We start from the raw sequence: 16387 nt of genomic DNA, 5'->3' as shown, positions 1-16387 counted from the left end.
AAATACTGTAGTTAAGGGAGAAGTATGTTTTAAGAAAAAAACACTGAACATATTTGCATTTTAGAAAAATTACCTTGGCAGTAGTGTAAAGGGGGTCACTAGAGACCTCATTCTATACACAGAATTAAATAAGGACATTACATTATCATAGAGATACTCCATTACAGAACCAGGGATCAGAAAGAAAAATAATAGATAAAATTTAGCTTTAACAGATAAAGCTAAATTATCAAAAGAAAGTCATTTACCTTCATGAATGTATATTCTTGAATTAAATAGTTCCTATATATCTTAAAAAAGAAGAGGTCTAAAATTAGGTATGATAAATAAAAATTACATGGAACTAGTTGTACCCTGGGAACTAGCTACTCTTATAGCATCTATCGGTTTTTGTACATGTAATACTGTAGATCTGCAATATAAAAACCATGGAATATAAACCCTGGCATTAGAGTTTATATTGATTACTGACAGGGACTGCTCTTTCTTTCATTTTATATGTATGGAAACTGAGGCCCTGAAAGACTAAGGAATTATCCAAGATCATATGGTTAGTAGCACAGTTTGAGACCAGAATTTCATGTCTTATGATTTCCTTTCTAGAAACTGGCTTGCTGCTGCTGCTAAGTCGCTTCAGTCGTGTCCGACTCTGTGCGACCCCAGAGACGGCAGCCCATCAGGCTCCCCCGTCCCTGGGATTCTCCAGGCAAGAATACTTGAGTGGGTTGCCATTTCCTTCTCCAATGCATAAAAGTGAAAAGTGGAAGTGAAGTCGCCCAGTCATGTCCGACTCTTAGTGACCCCACGGACTGCAGCCTACCAGGCTCCTCCGTCCATGGGATTTGCCAGGCAAGAGTACTGGAGTGGGGTGCCATTGCCTTCTCCGAGAAACTGGTTTAGTATGTCTCATTTATGACTTAAGAATTTTGAATGATAATCCAAAAGACATTCTGGTATTATCATTTTTTAGCAGTGTAATAATGAATTACAAAACTATTTTTATGCTTCATATCCCTCACAAGAAAACATATCTATTGGATGTTCGTATGTCTGACCAAAAAAAAAAAATCCCATCCTGAAACCTGTGCCAAAATAAAAGACCTGCTGCCCCACCACAGCAGGAGGGGGCACCACAAAAATACAACTTTTTCTTCTCGAGAGTCTAAAAAAAGACTTTTAAGAAGTTTTTTTAGAAAGAAAAGAAATTTAAAATAAAGGCCAAAGATTAATTTATCTTCATACAATTAAAGATCCAACATCTTTAACATGTTTTAACATTTTATTTGGGCTTTAGTCTTTTTTCTTATTCTGTTGTGTTCCCCTCCCCATCCCATTTCTATAATTTTAGATAACTGAAATACATTTTTCCTTCACTAGTACACACAGAAGTGGCAACACTGACAAAAAGCCTGTGCGACATTTCACAAATCTGCACAGTGACCAAAATGTTTTAATTTCCAGACTTCTCTAATTAACACCTAAGTAATGTCTGCTCATTGAAATAAATTCAAATAGTATAAAAGCACATAATTCCAGTAAAGAATCCGCCTGCAATTTAGGAGACCTGGGTTTGATCTCTGGGTTGGGAAGATTCCCTGGAGGAGGGCATGGCAACCCACCCACTCCAGTATTCTTGCCTGGAGAATCCCATGGATGGAGGAGCCTGGTGGACTATGGTCCATGGTGTCCCAAAGAGTCGGACAAGACTGAGTGACTAAGTACAGCACAGCACAGCACATATAATTAATAACTCCTTTCCATGTCTTTGCAACTCTCTCCTAAAGAATTCCCCAAACACTTTTAAGTTTGATGTTTATCCTTACAGATTGTATGCTTATATAACAGAGGATGCTAATAGCAGTTATATTATCGGGGGTTAATGTTTTTTAAGTGAGCTGAACCCCAAAACTATCCTATTTCTCTCTTATCAGCATCTCAATTATTTTATGTATTTGTTGTCTCTTTCTCTTGATACAGGTTTATGAGAGCTGTAAATCACTGTACATGGAGGTACACACCACGCTGTGACACCTAGCAGATAATCAAATACTTGTTGATCAGTATGTTTACTTAGAAATTATGAAAGCAGCCTTTTTAAAAAGTTACTGAAATCCACTTAATTTATCATTGGCTTTCAAAAATAATGGGGAAACAAAGGTCTGCTTAGGGTTTTTTTGGTTGTGATTCCTATCAAGCATCTGCTCAACTGATCAGTTTTGATAGTTACAAAAGTCAAACAGGCATTTTGATTTAATTTACAACCAAAACAAAAACTAAACTAAAACAAAACCCCAAAACACTTAAACTTTTCAGAGTTATATATTGCTATATAGAATTCCCTGTTTTTTTTCCTTTAATTTTTAAATTTATCTATTTATGGCTGCACTGGGTCTTCACTGCTGTACATGTGCTTTCTCTAGTCACGGTGAGCAGGGGCTAGTCTTCACTGTGGTGCGAGGGCTTCCCATCGCATTGGCTTCTCTTGTTGCACAGCACAGGCTCTAGGAGAGTGGTCTCAGCAGTTGTGGCGCATGGGCTTGGTTGCAGGTCTTCCGGGATGGAACCTATGTCCCTTGCATTGGCAGGTGGCTTCTTAACCACAGGACCACCAGGGAAGCTGCCTTGTTTTTTAAAATGATTATAAAAGTCAAGAATTAAATATATTATCACTAATGTTTCTGGTTCTAAGATCAAAAGAAATATCATTAAAAGAAAACTGCCACTCAAAAAAAAAAAAAAAGATTAAAGCAGGCAAAATTTTCTGCCTTGCCATACTCAAATTTGTCTGTTTATCCCAAATTACAGAATTACTATAAGTACAGGTTCCATCAAATCAAGCCACATCAGACTTGATTTACAGGCCTCTGTGATAAAGGAGCTATCTAACCAGGGGAACTGTCAAGCTAAAGCAGACTTTCTGACTTAAACATTTAAAGAAAAAAAAAGAACATATGCATGTATACAGGTCATTTTATCTGAATTCCATCTAAGTTTGGGCTAGTTACCAAGGACTCTGCATATGAGTCAAGACTAACTGTATACAATAAAACTGTTAAGCAGGATTCTTTAAAAAGTGTTCTGTTAGCCATCCTTACAGGTCTCAAACCACGGTTTTGCAAAGCTCTAGCTTTGGAACTTCGAATTTCAATGCGTTACTTGGAGGCTGAACTTGAACCGATTCCTCTACACAAATGCTTTTCAAACGACAGAGAGAAGCCAGAACACACTTTCCAGCATACCTGACTGCCTAACACTCGGGCAGGACTTCAGGACAGACCTAATAATGCAGGATCAGCAAAGTGGACCCTAACCTAGGAAAGGAAGCCAAAACCGCACAGCCTTCTCTATCCTCAGTGGCTTCCACGCTCACCCGGAGGACATTCGCCGCCTTAAGAACCTACAAGTCTACATGCCCACTTAAGGTGTTGTCTGCCACTCTGGTTCCCAGAGGAGAGAAATCAGCACGCCCCCACAGGGATCCCGGGGCAGAGAGAAGAAAACTGCAGAACAATCCCACTATTTCTCCAACTAGGCAACAACACGAATCAATCCTTCAACTAAGCATTGAGTAAATCTCATCTAGAAAGAGATCTGTTCCAGGATGCTGACCAGCCACAGACTGTGAACTCGAGATGTCACCAGAGTTCCCTTCCCGCCACGAGCCGATCCAGCGCCTGCAGAGCCGCGCCCTCCCTTCGAGATCTCCCGGGGACCCGCTAACTCGCCCTGTCGCCCCCGAAAAAACTGGGGACCATGCCAAGTTACCGCCCCCCTCTGGGCAAACTAGAAACCCCAATAAAGACGCTGGTCTCCGCCGTAAACCCTTCCGCCCCCAGCAGCCCACCAAGGCGGTCCCGGCCCCTGCAGGACGCAGATACACCGCCCTCCCGCCCGAAGACCCCGATAAACAGACAGAACCCCAATACACTGCTTCTTTATCCCAGGAATGTGAGAAAAGAAGCCCACTCCTGCTCAAAGTACCCCCAAGACCCCGTACATCTGCCCCTTCAGAGACCTAGGACCTTGCTAAAACTGAATCCTCTGTCCCTAAAAGAGCCTGAGACCGCGATAAAAGGACCCCTTGTCCCGGAACCCCGCTATACCACCTCAAGGATCCTGGTAAATCTCCTTCGACCCCAAAGACCCGGGACCCAAACCGCTGCCACCCAGCCGAACCCCAAGCCGGAAGAGAGCCCAGACCCCCAATAAACCGCCTCCTAACACGGAGAAGCCCTGGCACCCGCTTCACCGTCCTTGGGCGTCCGCACCCGGATCCCACCCCACCGCGTCCTCGCCCTCCTCACTCCGAACCCCGCCAAGCCTCGCGCACACCAGGCAGCGCCGCGCTGCCCGCGGAGCCGCCCCCGTCAGGAGCCCGCCTGCCCCGGTTGCTCCGTGTCCCCGCTCCCCGACCGCTCCTCAGCGGAGACGCGCTCCGGGCTTCCTCACCTGGGCAGCGTCGTAGGGCAAGCGGACCGGGGAACCCTGAGGAAGAGAAGGAGGCAGCAGAGAAGGGGCGGCCCAGGCCTGCGTCTGCCGCAGCTCCAACCCCTCCGCGAGGAAGCGCTTGTGTGAGGAGATCCCTCCCGCTCCGCGCGCAGCTTAGAGACAGAGACACAGCCGTACCCGCCGCTCTTCCCGCGAGATCCCAGCCACAGAGTGGGGCGGGGCCCCGGCGAGGGGCGGATGCAGTGAATCGAGTGACAACTCTGAGAGCCTGTTGGCGGCAGCGTGGGAGGCGGGACTTAGAGCCTAATACTACCAATCGCAAAATAGGAAAGGTGATTCTCTCACCGCTTCTTCTCTCCCCCGCCCCGCATCAATAAACTAGGGGCAAGATCAGTGACATTTAAGTAGTCAGGGGCAGAGCTTGGGAAGGAATCTTGGATGGAGAATCTTGGCTTCTGTCTAGTCCTAGTCAGGCTCCGTAGATCTATCTGGTTAGGGAAGAAGGTGGTTTTCACACTGCCGTGAGCTGAAGCGCTATTACCCTTGGTTACAGCGCGGCCTGAAGTGCTTAAGAGGCACACTTCTTCCTGGTTGAAGGCGCACCCTCCTCGGGTTACCCAGGTCTAAACCTGTTTTTCCCCTTCTCTGGGCCTCTCCTCCCTTTCCACCTCTAACAGGGCGCCATTGTTGAGATGCCCGTGTTTTCTCAACCCCTGCTCGGGTCGTCTGGTCTGACAAAAGACTCCCTTCCGACTGGTGTTTATTTATACTGAAAGCCTTCTAGAAGAGTAAAAAGTAAATCTCACTGAGTCATCGTTATAACAAATTCCAAAATTACATGAAAAGTTGTATCTCTGTGAACACCAGTGTCTGGCACACTCAGGGCACTGAATAAATGTAGAAAGAAAGACTGAAGAATATGATATTTAAATACAGTCTTCTCTCAATATCCTGAGGTGTTTGTTCCAGGATATTTGCAGCTACTAAAATAGTGGACGCTCAAGTCCTTTGTGTAAAAATGACTGTAGTATTTGCATATAACCTATCACCTATATACTTTAAATTGTCTCTAGATTACTTATAATACCTGCTGCTGCTGCTAAGTCGCTTCAGTCATGTCCGACTCTGTGCGACCCTATAGACGGCAGCCCACCAGGCTCCCCTGTCCCTGGGATTCTCCAGGCAAGAACACTGGAGTGGGTTGCCATTTCCTTCTCCAATGCATGAAAATGAAAAGTGAAAGTGAAGTTGCTCAGTGGTGTCCGAATGTAAATACTATGTAAATAGTTGCTGCTGCAACTTTTTAGAACTTTTCTGGAATTTTTTCCCTGAATATCATGATTGATTGAATCCACACATACGGTGACCAACTATGTAAGAAATCTTAGACCTGCTCCAGAAAATTCAGGCTTTCCTAGCCTTTCCTCCATAGTGACAGCCAATTTCTTCACCCTTAAGTCCAGTCTCTTGATTAGGACGTCTGTCCTATAGTCTGCATTCATTCCCTTTACCACAAGTCCTTTCACTTGATCAAGGTTAATCCCTGCACCTGTGCCCCGGATGGCCGCCATTCCCAGATTTTAATTAATCAAACTATCCTTTCCCTGATATCACTGTTCCCCTCTAATCTAGCTCTTTTTTCCCACAGACACATTTGTTCCATCCTTTGCACAGAACAAAACAACCCAACATCCTCTGCCTTTTCAGATAACTCTTTAAATTGACTTTGTTGTCTTTACTTTTCATCTCTTATTTTCCCTACTGCAATGCTGTTTACACCCACACAATGGGCTGATCTTTCAGTAGTCACAAAGGACCTCATTTCTCTTTCTATTTTGGGGCATCTTTCCCAATGACCACTCTGCAGCCTTTTGACAATGCCAGCCATCTCCTCCTTGGTTACTTGCCTAACTACTTTCTCCAGATTCTTTAGCTACTCTTCTGTTTGTTTGTTTGTTTTTTGGATACTCTTTCCTCGTTTAAAAACTGTTGCATATTGGCATCTGCTTATAGCTATATACCTTGTACATGAAAAGAAAAATGGCTTCCACACACAGTTCCACACTTTGAGTGTCAATGAGTGGTTCAGAAACAAGCTGTTAGAAGAATCCAGAGGAGGAAACATGACTGTGAGGCTGGGTGTTTAAATAGTAGTTGGCCTATACAAATGCAGAGCAGAAGCAAAGGTTTTTCAGAGAAAATAGAGTGAACCTGAGCACAGAGGAGAGGATGTAGGCCAAGCCTGGATCTGAGTGGACCAGACTGGCCCACGGAGGATTCCTGCAGAAGAGTAGTGGAAGGTAAGTTTAGGGAAGAACCAATAGTAAAAGGCCTTGAAAAACCAGGCCAAGCTAATTCAACTTGATTCTGTATCAAATGAGATACCAGAGCCAACCCTAGCAGTTGTAGGGCTTACAAAAGTCTACACAAGGGGGCTCACATATCAAATGTCTAAATAGTATGAAAAGTTATAAAACAAGCTAACAAACTATAAATTTAACATATATATGCCTAGTTGTTCAGTTGTGTCTGACTCTTTGCAACCCCATTGACTTTAGCCTGCCAGCTTTCCTTGTCCTTGGGATTTTCCAGGCAGGAATACTGGAGTGGGTTGCCATTTCCTACTCCAGATATGTACGTTTTGTGTGTGTGTGTGTGTGTGTGTGTGTGTGTGTGTGCATATATATATATATATATATATATGTATCAGTTCAGTTCAGTTGTTCAGTCACTCAGTCGTGTCCGACTCTTTGCAACCCCATGGACTGCAGCACACCAGGCTTCCCTGCTGCTGCTGCTGCTACTGCTAAGTTGCTTCAGTCGTGTCCGACTCTGTGCGACCCCATAGACGGCAGCCCACCAGGCTCTGCCGTCCCTGGGATTCTCCAGGCAAGAACACTGGAGTGGGTTGCCATTGCCTTCTCCATTGTGAGAAAGTGAAAAGTGAAAGTGAAGTCACTCAGTCGCGTCCGACTCATAGCGATCCCATGGACTGCAGCCTACCAGGCTCCTCCATCCATGGGATTTTCCAGGCAAGAGGACTGAAGTGGCGTGCCATTGCCTTCTCCGCCAGGTTTCCCTATCCATCACCAACTCCTGGAGCTTACTCAAACTCATGTCCATCAAGTCAGTGATGCCATCCAACCATCTCATCCTCTGTCGTCCCCTTCTCCTCCCGCTTTCAGTCTTTCCCAGCATCAGGGTCTTTTCCAGTGAGTGAGTTCTTCACATCAGGTGGCCAAAGTATTGGCATTTCAGCTTCAGCATCAGTCCTTCCAATGAATATTCAGAAGTGATTTTCCTTTAGGATTGACTAGTTGGATCTCCTTGCAGTCCAAGGGACTCTCAGGAGTCTTCTCCAACACCACAATTCAAAAGCATCAATTCTTCAGCGTTCAGCTTTCTCTGTGATCCACCTCTCACACCCATACATGACTACCGGAAAAACCATAGCCTTGACTAGACGGATCTTTGTTGGCAAAGTAATGTCTCTGCTTTTTAATATGCTATCTAGGCTGGTCATAGCTTTTCTTCCAAGGAGCAAGCATATTTTAATTTCATGGCTGCAGTCACCATCTGCAGTGATTTTGGAACCCAAAAAAGGTCTCTCACTGTTTCCCTGTCTATTTTCCATGAAGTGATGGGACTGGATGCCATGATCTTAGTTTTCTGAATGTTGAGTTTTAAGCCAAAATTTTCAGTCTCCTCTTACATTTTCATCAAGAGGCCCTTTAGTTCTTCTTTGCTTTCTGCCATAAGGGTGGTGTCATCTGTGTATCTGAGGTTATTGATAGTTCTCCCAGCAATCTTGATTCCACCTTGTGCTTCATCCAGCCCGGCATTTCGCATAATGTTCTCTGCATATAAGTTAAATAAGCAGGGTGACAATATACACTTGTGTCCTCTGTAGTGAAACTTCAGAGTCTTAACCCCTGGACCACCAGGGAAGTCCTATATATATCTTCCTTTGCCTAGACAAACTTAGCTAACAACTTGGAAGACCATGTCCAAACTTAGGATTCTGGGACTTCTTCTTGGAAAAGAGAGCTGGTCCTCACATAGAGTGGTCTTACCCTCTTTGCCTCCCACAGTTCAGCTGCACGCTGCAAAGTAACCCCACTCCACGGGTACCCCAGCCTACATGTCCATGCTCCATTCCCACTTTTCCCTCTATAAAATTGTAATCTCTTAGCCATTCCACACATTGGAGAAGGAAATGGCAACCCACTCCAGTGTTCTTGCCTGGAGAATCCCAGGGACGGGGGAGCCTGGTGGGCTGCCATCTATGGGGTCGCACAGAGTCGGACATGACTGAAGCGACTTAGCAGCAGCAGCAGCAGCAGCCATTCCATGAGTCCAGGAGTTTATACTTCAGATCTAGGGGAGGAAGCTCATAAAAGCCCTGGAAGCAGGCTCAGGACCATTGGGGCAGAGAATTTTGCCTTCCAGTTACCTGGAACGAGGTCTAAAGGGGTGAATTCAGCTGCAGCTGGCTTTGGTTTGAGGGACTCCTGTGTAGGAATACAGCTGGAGAAGGACCAGAGCAGGGCCCCTTAAAAGGAAGCCCCTCCCACCTGCATCTAAGGTGATAGCGGATAGCAGCAGAGCCCCTGCATGTCTTTCGTCAGGCAATGACATATATAGTATATCTGTTTCTTGAAATATAAATCTGTTTATTTTCTATTTCCCACCTCCTCTTGCATTGGTATCTTTCTTAAATGTTGTAATTTTAAAATTAAAATCCAATTGTGCTGGATCTTCGTTGTTGCATGCAGGCTTTTCTCTAGCTGCAGCGAGTAGGGGCCACTCTCCAGTTGTGGTGCCTGGGTTTTTCATTGCAGTGGCCTCTCTCATTGCAGAGCACAGACTCTAGGGCCCATGGGCTCAGTATTCGTGGTTCCCGGGCTCTAGAGCACAAGTTCAATAGTTGTGGCGTGTAGGCTTTGTTGCTCTGCAGCATGTGGGATCTTGTTGGATGTGAGTGATTCACTTCCAGCAAAGAGAACATGGCAGAATTATTGACAATGTATGATTTCCGAGGTTAGGTCATAAGAGACATTGCAACTTCTTCCTTAGTCTGTCTCTTGGATCACTCACTCTAGTGGAAACCTCTGGAGGAAGTCAGCTACCACGCCATAAGGTTTCAATCAGGGATCGAACCTGTGTCTCCTGCATTGGCAAGTGGATTCTTTACCACTGAGTTGCCATGGAAGCCCTTGCACTGGTATCTTAATGGCAGGAATGTACTGGAAAGAAAACTCTATTCTTGACTCCACTCTCTCCTTTTGTGGCATCTTCTTTCCAGTGCCTTGTTTCACAAAGTGTACTATTCTATAACTCCCTTATTTATCAGTGTATCAGAAACCTAGATGTCTCTAAATGTGAGAAAAGAGAAAAGCTGTGAAGCACTCTTAGGCTAGATTGGAGCTTGGAATACTCACATTTGACTTCTAAATTAAAATGCTTTGGAAATAGAAGCTCCTGAAGAGGCCCAGTGTGTAGGGTACACAGGCAGGCTGAGTACCAAAAAGGCAGTAAGCCACCACAGACAGGGGCACCCCTCTCACCATCTGTCTTTGTGGCATGATGCTTTGCTCTGTGGCCTCAGAGTCATGCCCTATCCTCGCAACCTCTCCATCTGGTACCAAGTGCTGTACCAGCACATTGTGTGTTAAGAACTGCCAGGGAGCCAGAACCACCATGGTTTCTGTTTTCAAGATCCAAGGCTTGAATTCTGCCCACGGATCCTGTATATCTCTTGGCGGTGCTGCGGATGATTTCAGCAGAAGGCTCTGGCACTTCTTAATCCCAGGACCAATGTCTACTCATAACCTCACTCTTGCTCCCCCATCTGTGGCTGGTCTTCGCCAACCAGCAACAGGACAGAACCAGCTAATTTCTTACTCAGGTCCTACCATCTGCTGCGTGTGTCCAACCCATTAGTCCAGGTGAGTGCAATCCAACACTTCTATTTCTTTCTGTCCCTTCCATCCTTACTGCCGTCCCCCTCTCTGAGCATGCACTGGGAAAGCTTTCACCTGGCCACTGCATATTCATGAGGGGCATAGAAGACAGTATCATTGGAGAATCTGGAAGAAGAAATTTGGCTCTCCCAGACCCCACCTCCGCTCCCTTTTCAAGTTTTCAAGTTTTGGAGGAGCACCTAACTGTTAAGGTTACAAGGCTGAAATTCTACATGAATTACCCCAAGACTGAGAAAGCAGTATTCATCTATCCATTTTGCTGTCCACAGTCTAAACCTCTGAGTTTGCTTTGTTTTGCAAATACCTAGTTACAAGGGGGAGAATCAAGAGGGTGGTGGTGGTGGTGGTTGTTGTTCACTCGCTAAGTTTTGTCTACTCTTTGCAACCCCATGAACTGCAGCACGCCAGGCTTCCCTGTCCTCCACTATCTCCTTTTTAAATATATCCACAAAACTTTTGATACATCTCCCTTAAAGTGGCAGAGCTCTTCCCCTTGAGTGTGGGCATGACCAAGTGAGTGATTCACTTCTAGCAAAGAGAACGTTAACAGAAGTGACAGGATATGACTTCTGAGATTAGGTCATAAGAGGCATTACAGCTTATTCCTTAGTCTCTCTCTTTGATCACTTACTCTGGAGGAAGCCAGCTGCGATGCCATAGGACATTTAAGCAGAGGCCAACATGGCAAGACACTTAGGCCTCCAGCTAACAGCTATGTTTGAGTTTGCCATCATGGAAGGCCCAGTCCAGCTTAAGTTAAGCCTTCAGATGCCTGCAACCCAAGGCCAACACCTTGAACTAACCATATGAGCCAGGACCACGCAGATAAGCCTCTCCCCAATTCCACACAGAAATTGTGTGAGATAACATGTGTCTATTTCTTTTTTTAATTGAAATACTGTTGATTTGGGGGACTTCCCTGGTGGCTTAATGGTAAAGAATCTGCCTGCCAATGCAAGAGAAGCTGATTCAATCATTGGGGCAGGAAGATCCCCTGGAGAAGGAAGAGGCAACCCACTCAAGTATTCTTGCCTGGAAAATCCCATGGATAGAGGAGCCTGGCAGGCTACAATCCATGTGGCCGCAAAGGAGTCAGACATGACTCATCTACTGAACAGCAATATAGTTGATTTACAAAGTTGTGTTAGGTTCAGGTTTTAAGTCTGTTGTTTGAGGTCACTTCCTTTTGGCATCATTTGTTATGCATCAATAGATAATACAAAAGTGTTGAGAATAGTATAGTCTAATCCTACTCCTGGACAAACATCTAAAAACTCACATCAGGCAGTAACACTACCTCAAGAGCAAGGTACAATGGCTTTGTAGACATAATGGCTGTATCTAAAATTCAAGTGGCATTAGTGGTACTACACCAAAAATAAGTGGAAGAAATCATTTCTTGGTGGAAATAAAGATTCCAGGGCCTTCAGACTATTAAGAGCATCACAACAATTGGGAGACTGCAATAATCATGGAGTCATTTGGAGGCAGTTAATAGCAGGTCTTGAGCAGGAAGGAAACTTTCCACTCTCAGAAGCTGAGAGTGCTTCACAAACATACTGCTGTCATACAAATTTATGGAAAAGTATATGTTTCTATAAAAATAGAGGTGGAAATATCCTCAAACATCCTCTTACCCATCCATATTAACCAAGAATAGAAAGTTGAAATTTCCACCTATAGGGGCCCTGTCAAAACGAAATTGACATCCTGACACCATTAAGTACCCATGTGAGATCAGAGTATATTTGACAGCAAGAAGATTGAAATTCTTTCTTGAATATAAAACTGTATTTCTGAAGTCTTAACATTGTGAATTAAGATTCAGTGGGAGAGCAATTTCCCTATTAAATAAAGTATGAGGAAAAGACATAAAAAGGAGACCAGTTAACTGAATTACATACATTGCCTGTCTAAATTCATCTTACATCTGTAAGAACCATCTAGATGGGCCATATATACAAAGAGTAAAATACTTTACAAGTTGACCAGAACATAACTTAGAGCTGAGAAGATATACCCGAGATTTATTTGCAGCTCCATTACTCCAACAATCGTAACACAGATGTGGGACCTATCATTTCCTTTAGCAGTAAGAGCAAAAAGTAAGTCTTTAAACAAGGCCCTAGAAACACTCTAAATTCTATCTTTCCTCTCAATACCTCATCATCAAATTTTTAAAGTCAGCAAATATTCACTGAATGGCTACTAAGTACAAAGCATTGTGAAGATGCAGAATACAAGCCACAGTTCCTGCCATTAAAAAAGAAAATCATAGAAATGAGATGAGAATCCAAAACATGTCATGTCTTGCATGCAGTAATTGCTAGCAGGTAAGTTGATGAAAAAGCCTCCTGTGCAGTCACTGTTGGTTACCTAGGCAACAACAAGAACCGCACCCCCTCCTTTTTTCTAACAGAACTCTGCCTTTGTTCAGAATGTTCTCAGTCCCAGGAATGAACCTCGTTTGAGCTAATCCAGTTTCAGCTCATCCATTCCCCTTTGCCAGATATTCATCTTCCCTGCCTCCTCACCACGTGATCCAAGTTTCCTGGATGGTCTCTAGGGAAACTATCCTTTTTCTAGGAAAGTCCTCTCTCCATCTGCTCCCTTCTTCCTTCTGCTTGGAATACTGGCATTAAGACGTGGTGTCTGAGGCTATGGTGACCATGGAGAAACAAGGCCATGGTGATAAATAAGCAGTGTAGACAAAAAGAGCCTTAGGAATTCAGGGCCAGGAGAACCCACTTACATTTGGAGTGGTAGAATGGATAGCTGTTGTTTTTGCCTGACTAGTTTCCATTTCCCCTTCTGGTAGCAGTATCTAAATTTTCCTTTGGGGACCCACCCAACCCCCATTGTCTGTTAATGCAGTTCTGTGAGGTTTACTCTGCCCGTTTGTCTAGGAATGGACGAATGACCCAGCCCAGGTTAATCAGAGTACCATAGCAATAGGTTCAGGATGGGCACGTGACCCATCCTTCTTTAGGACTTTTGTTGAAACTTTTAACAACGAGAAGTTCGTTTTCCCAAGGTTTTTAAGCTGGTAGGATTTTAACCTTGCGTTATGGGGCTCCCCATGAAACTTATTGTCACCTACTCCCTGGTAAAACTAACTCAGAAAGAAATCAACAGATCAAAAGAATCAGCAGAATCCAGACAGAATGATTCCTGATAATATTTTACTTTATTAAAGTCATATTTAAATGCTATACCTGGATTTATCAATTACATGAACCAATAAATTCTTTTTCTTTCTTAAACTCATTTGATATTAGCCTCATCACTTACAGCTGAACGTGTTCTAACACAGGTGGCTAGGGATTGTCATACAGAGAAAATGGGACATAAGCTGTACTCTTAACATGGATTGAAGTTTGGTAACAGAAGAGAAGGGGGTGCTTCTGAGGGAAGTAAATAATGTAAACAAAAACTTAGTGAGTAAAAATGTCATGGTGGAACAAACAGTTTACAGAATAAGTGAATACAGAAATTTAGGTCAGAATCAGAATACAGGTGGGCTTGAAGGCTAGGGGAGGTCTGAGCTTTATTCTGTAGCCAACTCTTTTAAGCCAAAGAGTCACCTGGTCAGATCAGTGTTGGGGAAAATTAATCCAGTAGGATCTAACAGGGTGGACTGAAACTGGGAAAGCGCAAGTGTGAGCCAATGAGAATAGAATCCAAGTACAGAGTCTGCCCAAGAGGAGGGGCCCTTGACAGTAGGTGACCACTCTGCAGGGCAGAGCTAATTAGTTTTTAAATTACCAAATAATAAATAAGGAAACTCTTGATGAAGTTTTGACGTAGAGGCATGGTACTTAGGATTAGTAAGTACTCACGATTACTACCTACAAAGTACTTATGATTGGTCATGTATGTATTCTACAGATATTTACTATGAGCCCAGCATTCTGCCAGATGCTTGGTACATGATAATAAACATGACAGCTGTGAAGACCAGTTGATGAGGTATACATCCATGAGACAAGTAACTGAACACAACTATGGATGTTTTATACATCCATGAAACAATTAACAACAATTTTCAGGTGCTCTGAAAATTATTGGTTGCTATGAGATAATGTATCAGGGAGCCCAATGCCAGTCTCACTGGGAGTCTGGGAAGGCTCCCCAGAAGTAGTAACATTTAAAATGGGACTTGAAGTAGGAATGGGAGTTATTGTGGTGAAAGGAGTTGATGACTAGAACACTCCAAGTAGAAACATGCTAAGATTAGATGGTATTTCTATCAAAGATTCGACAAAATTCCAATGTGGTTTTCTTCCAATGGAGCAGAAAGAGTCTAAAGAGTTAAGTAGAAGGCTGGATTATGCAGGGTCTTGTGTGCAATGAAAAGGATTTGGAGCTCTGTCTGAAGAGCAATGTTAGCATATTTTCTCAAAAAGGAGTCAGTGAAGGGACCAGTCTCATGCATGTTCCAAGTGGGTGGTCGCCAAGTGGTGGGACGTAAGGTTTTGGAGAAGGTCCCTGATTGCAAACTGCTGTCTAAGATTTACTGAACATGGAATCTTTGATACAATAATAGACAATCACATGTCAAATTTCTCTAGGAAGAGGAGCACTGTGAGTCATGCAAATGATTTATAGCTGAACTGCCCTGAAAACAGGTTTGTAGGTCACAGAGAGGTGGAGGAAAGGAAGAAATCTGATACAGAAAGCAGTCACAGAGAGGGGAGAGGGATACATGAAAAAAACACTGGAGGCACCAGAGGGAATACCTAGCACGTAGTATATGCTCAACAAATACTTGTAGGAAGAAATGAAAGAAAGGGAGAACTTTCATAATTTTATTAAGACCTGGCATCTAATTTGGGCAAGCAAATTAGCTCTTGTCTCCCTGAGCCCACAGATGTCATGCATTAGGAAGACTAGGGACAAGGAAAGGAGAGAACATAAATATAATACATTCCCAGAAGTCCTGGGAGTGCCTAGAGCATGACTTGTGATTCAGTTGGCTCCTGGGACCACAAGGTCAGACAATGGCTTTGTCTTTCAATGAAGAAGACATAACAGGGCCCTGAGGGCCGGTGCACTGGGACGACCCTGAGGGATGGGATGCGGAGGGAAGTGGGGGGGAGGTTCAGGATGGGGACACATGTACATCCGTGGCTGAGTCATGTGAATGTATGGCAAGAACCACTACAATATTGTAAAATAATTAGCCTCCAATTAAAATAAATTAATTACCAAAAAATAAAAAAGAAGACATAGGAATTTACCCCAGGAAGGGGAGGAGCCTTGGAAACAGGCCGGGACTGGAGCCCTGTGAGTATAGTGGACAGAAAACCATGGCAGACACTGCATTTCTGTGCTGGCAAAGCTTAAGACCAGCCTCTAGACTGTGGGACCCTACATCTCTGAGACTTCCCCATAGCCGCTGCCCTTCTTCTGACAGTTCTTTAGCAGCACCTGGAACAAACTCTTCATTTGCACCCCCACGAGGTTTTTGTTATTGAATCATTATTGCTGACCAAGACTCATCCACACCTATGGGCTTTAGTTGGGACAGAAAAATCTGACAAAAACTGCATTTGAGTAGTTAGGGATGGTTTCTCATTTTCTTTCCATGCAATACAAAAGATACACGTCCCATTTTCCTTGTGCACATTTCAATTAAATATGTATGTTTGCCATATAAGCCTCTGCTGTCAGAATAAAAATACTTCTGGAATAGCTCAGTAAACTCACTGTGTTAATGGTAACTTGACCTTTCACTGATTTTAAATGAACCAACAGCGAAACGGTAAGTTGCCTTAATTAAAGCATTATCTTCATTAAAGATTATTAGATGAATAGGAAAAGGGCTCCCTGAAAACCAGCATGTGCTCGTTGGTTATAACAACCCTAGAATTTTGAAGGTAGCATGATTGAATAGTCTGGAATTGAGTTTGGTGGTTGGGTATCTCTGCAAAAATATGAACCGTGTTAACAAT

At 43.8% G+C, this 16387-nt stretch overlaps 1 protein-coding gene across 2 annotated transcripts in view; it reads right to left on the bottom strand.

Annotated features, from left to right (window-relative positions):
• Positions 1-4643, bottom strand: part of GLCE (glucuronic acid epimerase) — a 109680-nt gene extending 105037 nt beyond the window's left edge. For both annotated transcript variants that reach the window (XM_070377349.1, XM_070377351.1), the window contains exon 1: positions 4450-4643. The gene's annotated coding sequence lies outside the window, so the exon portion shown is untranslated. The remainder of the gene's footprint in view (positions 1-4449) is intronic.
• Positions 4644-16387: the final 11744 nt, after the last annotated feature.

This window comes from Bos mutus, chromosome 10 (assembly GCF_027580195.1).
Source record: "Bos mutus isolate GX-2022 chromosome 10, NWIPB_WYAK_1.1, whole genome shotgun sequence".
NCBI lineage: Eukaryota > Metazoa > Chordata > Mammalia > Artiodactyla > Bovidae > Bos > Bos mutus.
Note: the sequence above shows the minus strand (reverse complement) of the source record. Positions and strands in the feature narration are given on the sequence as shown.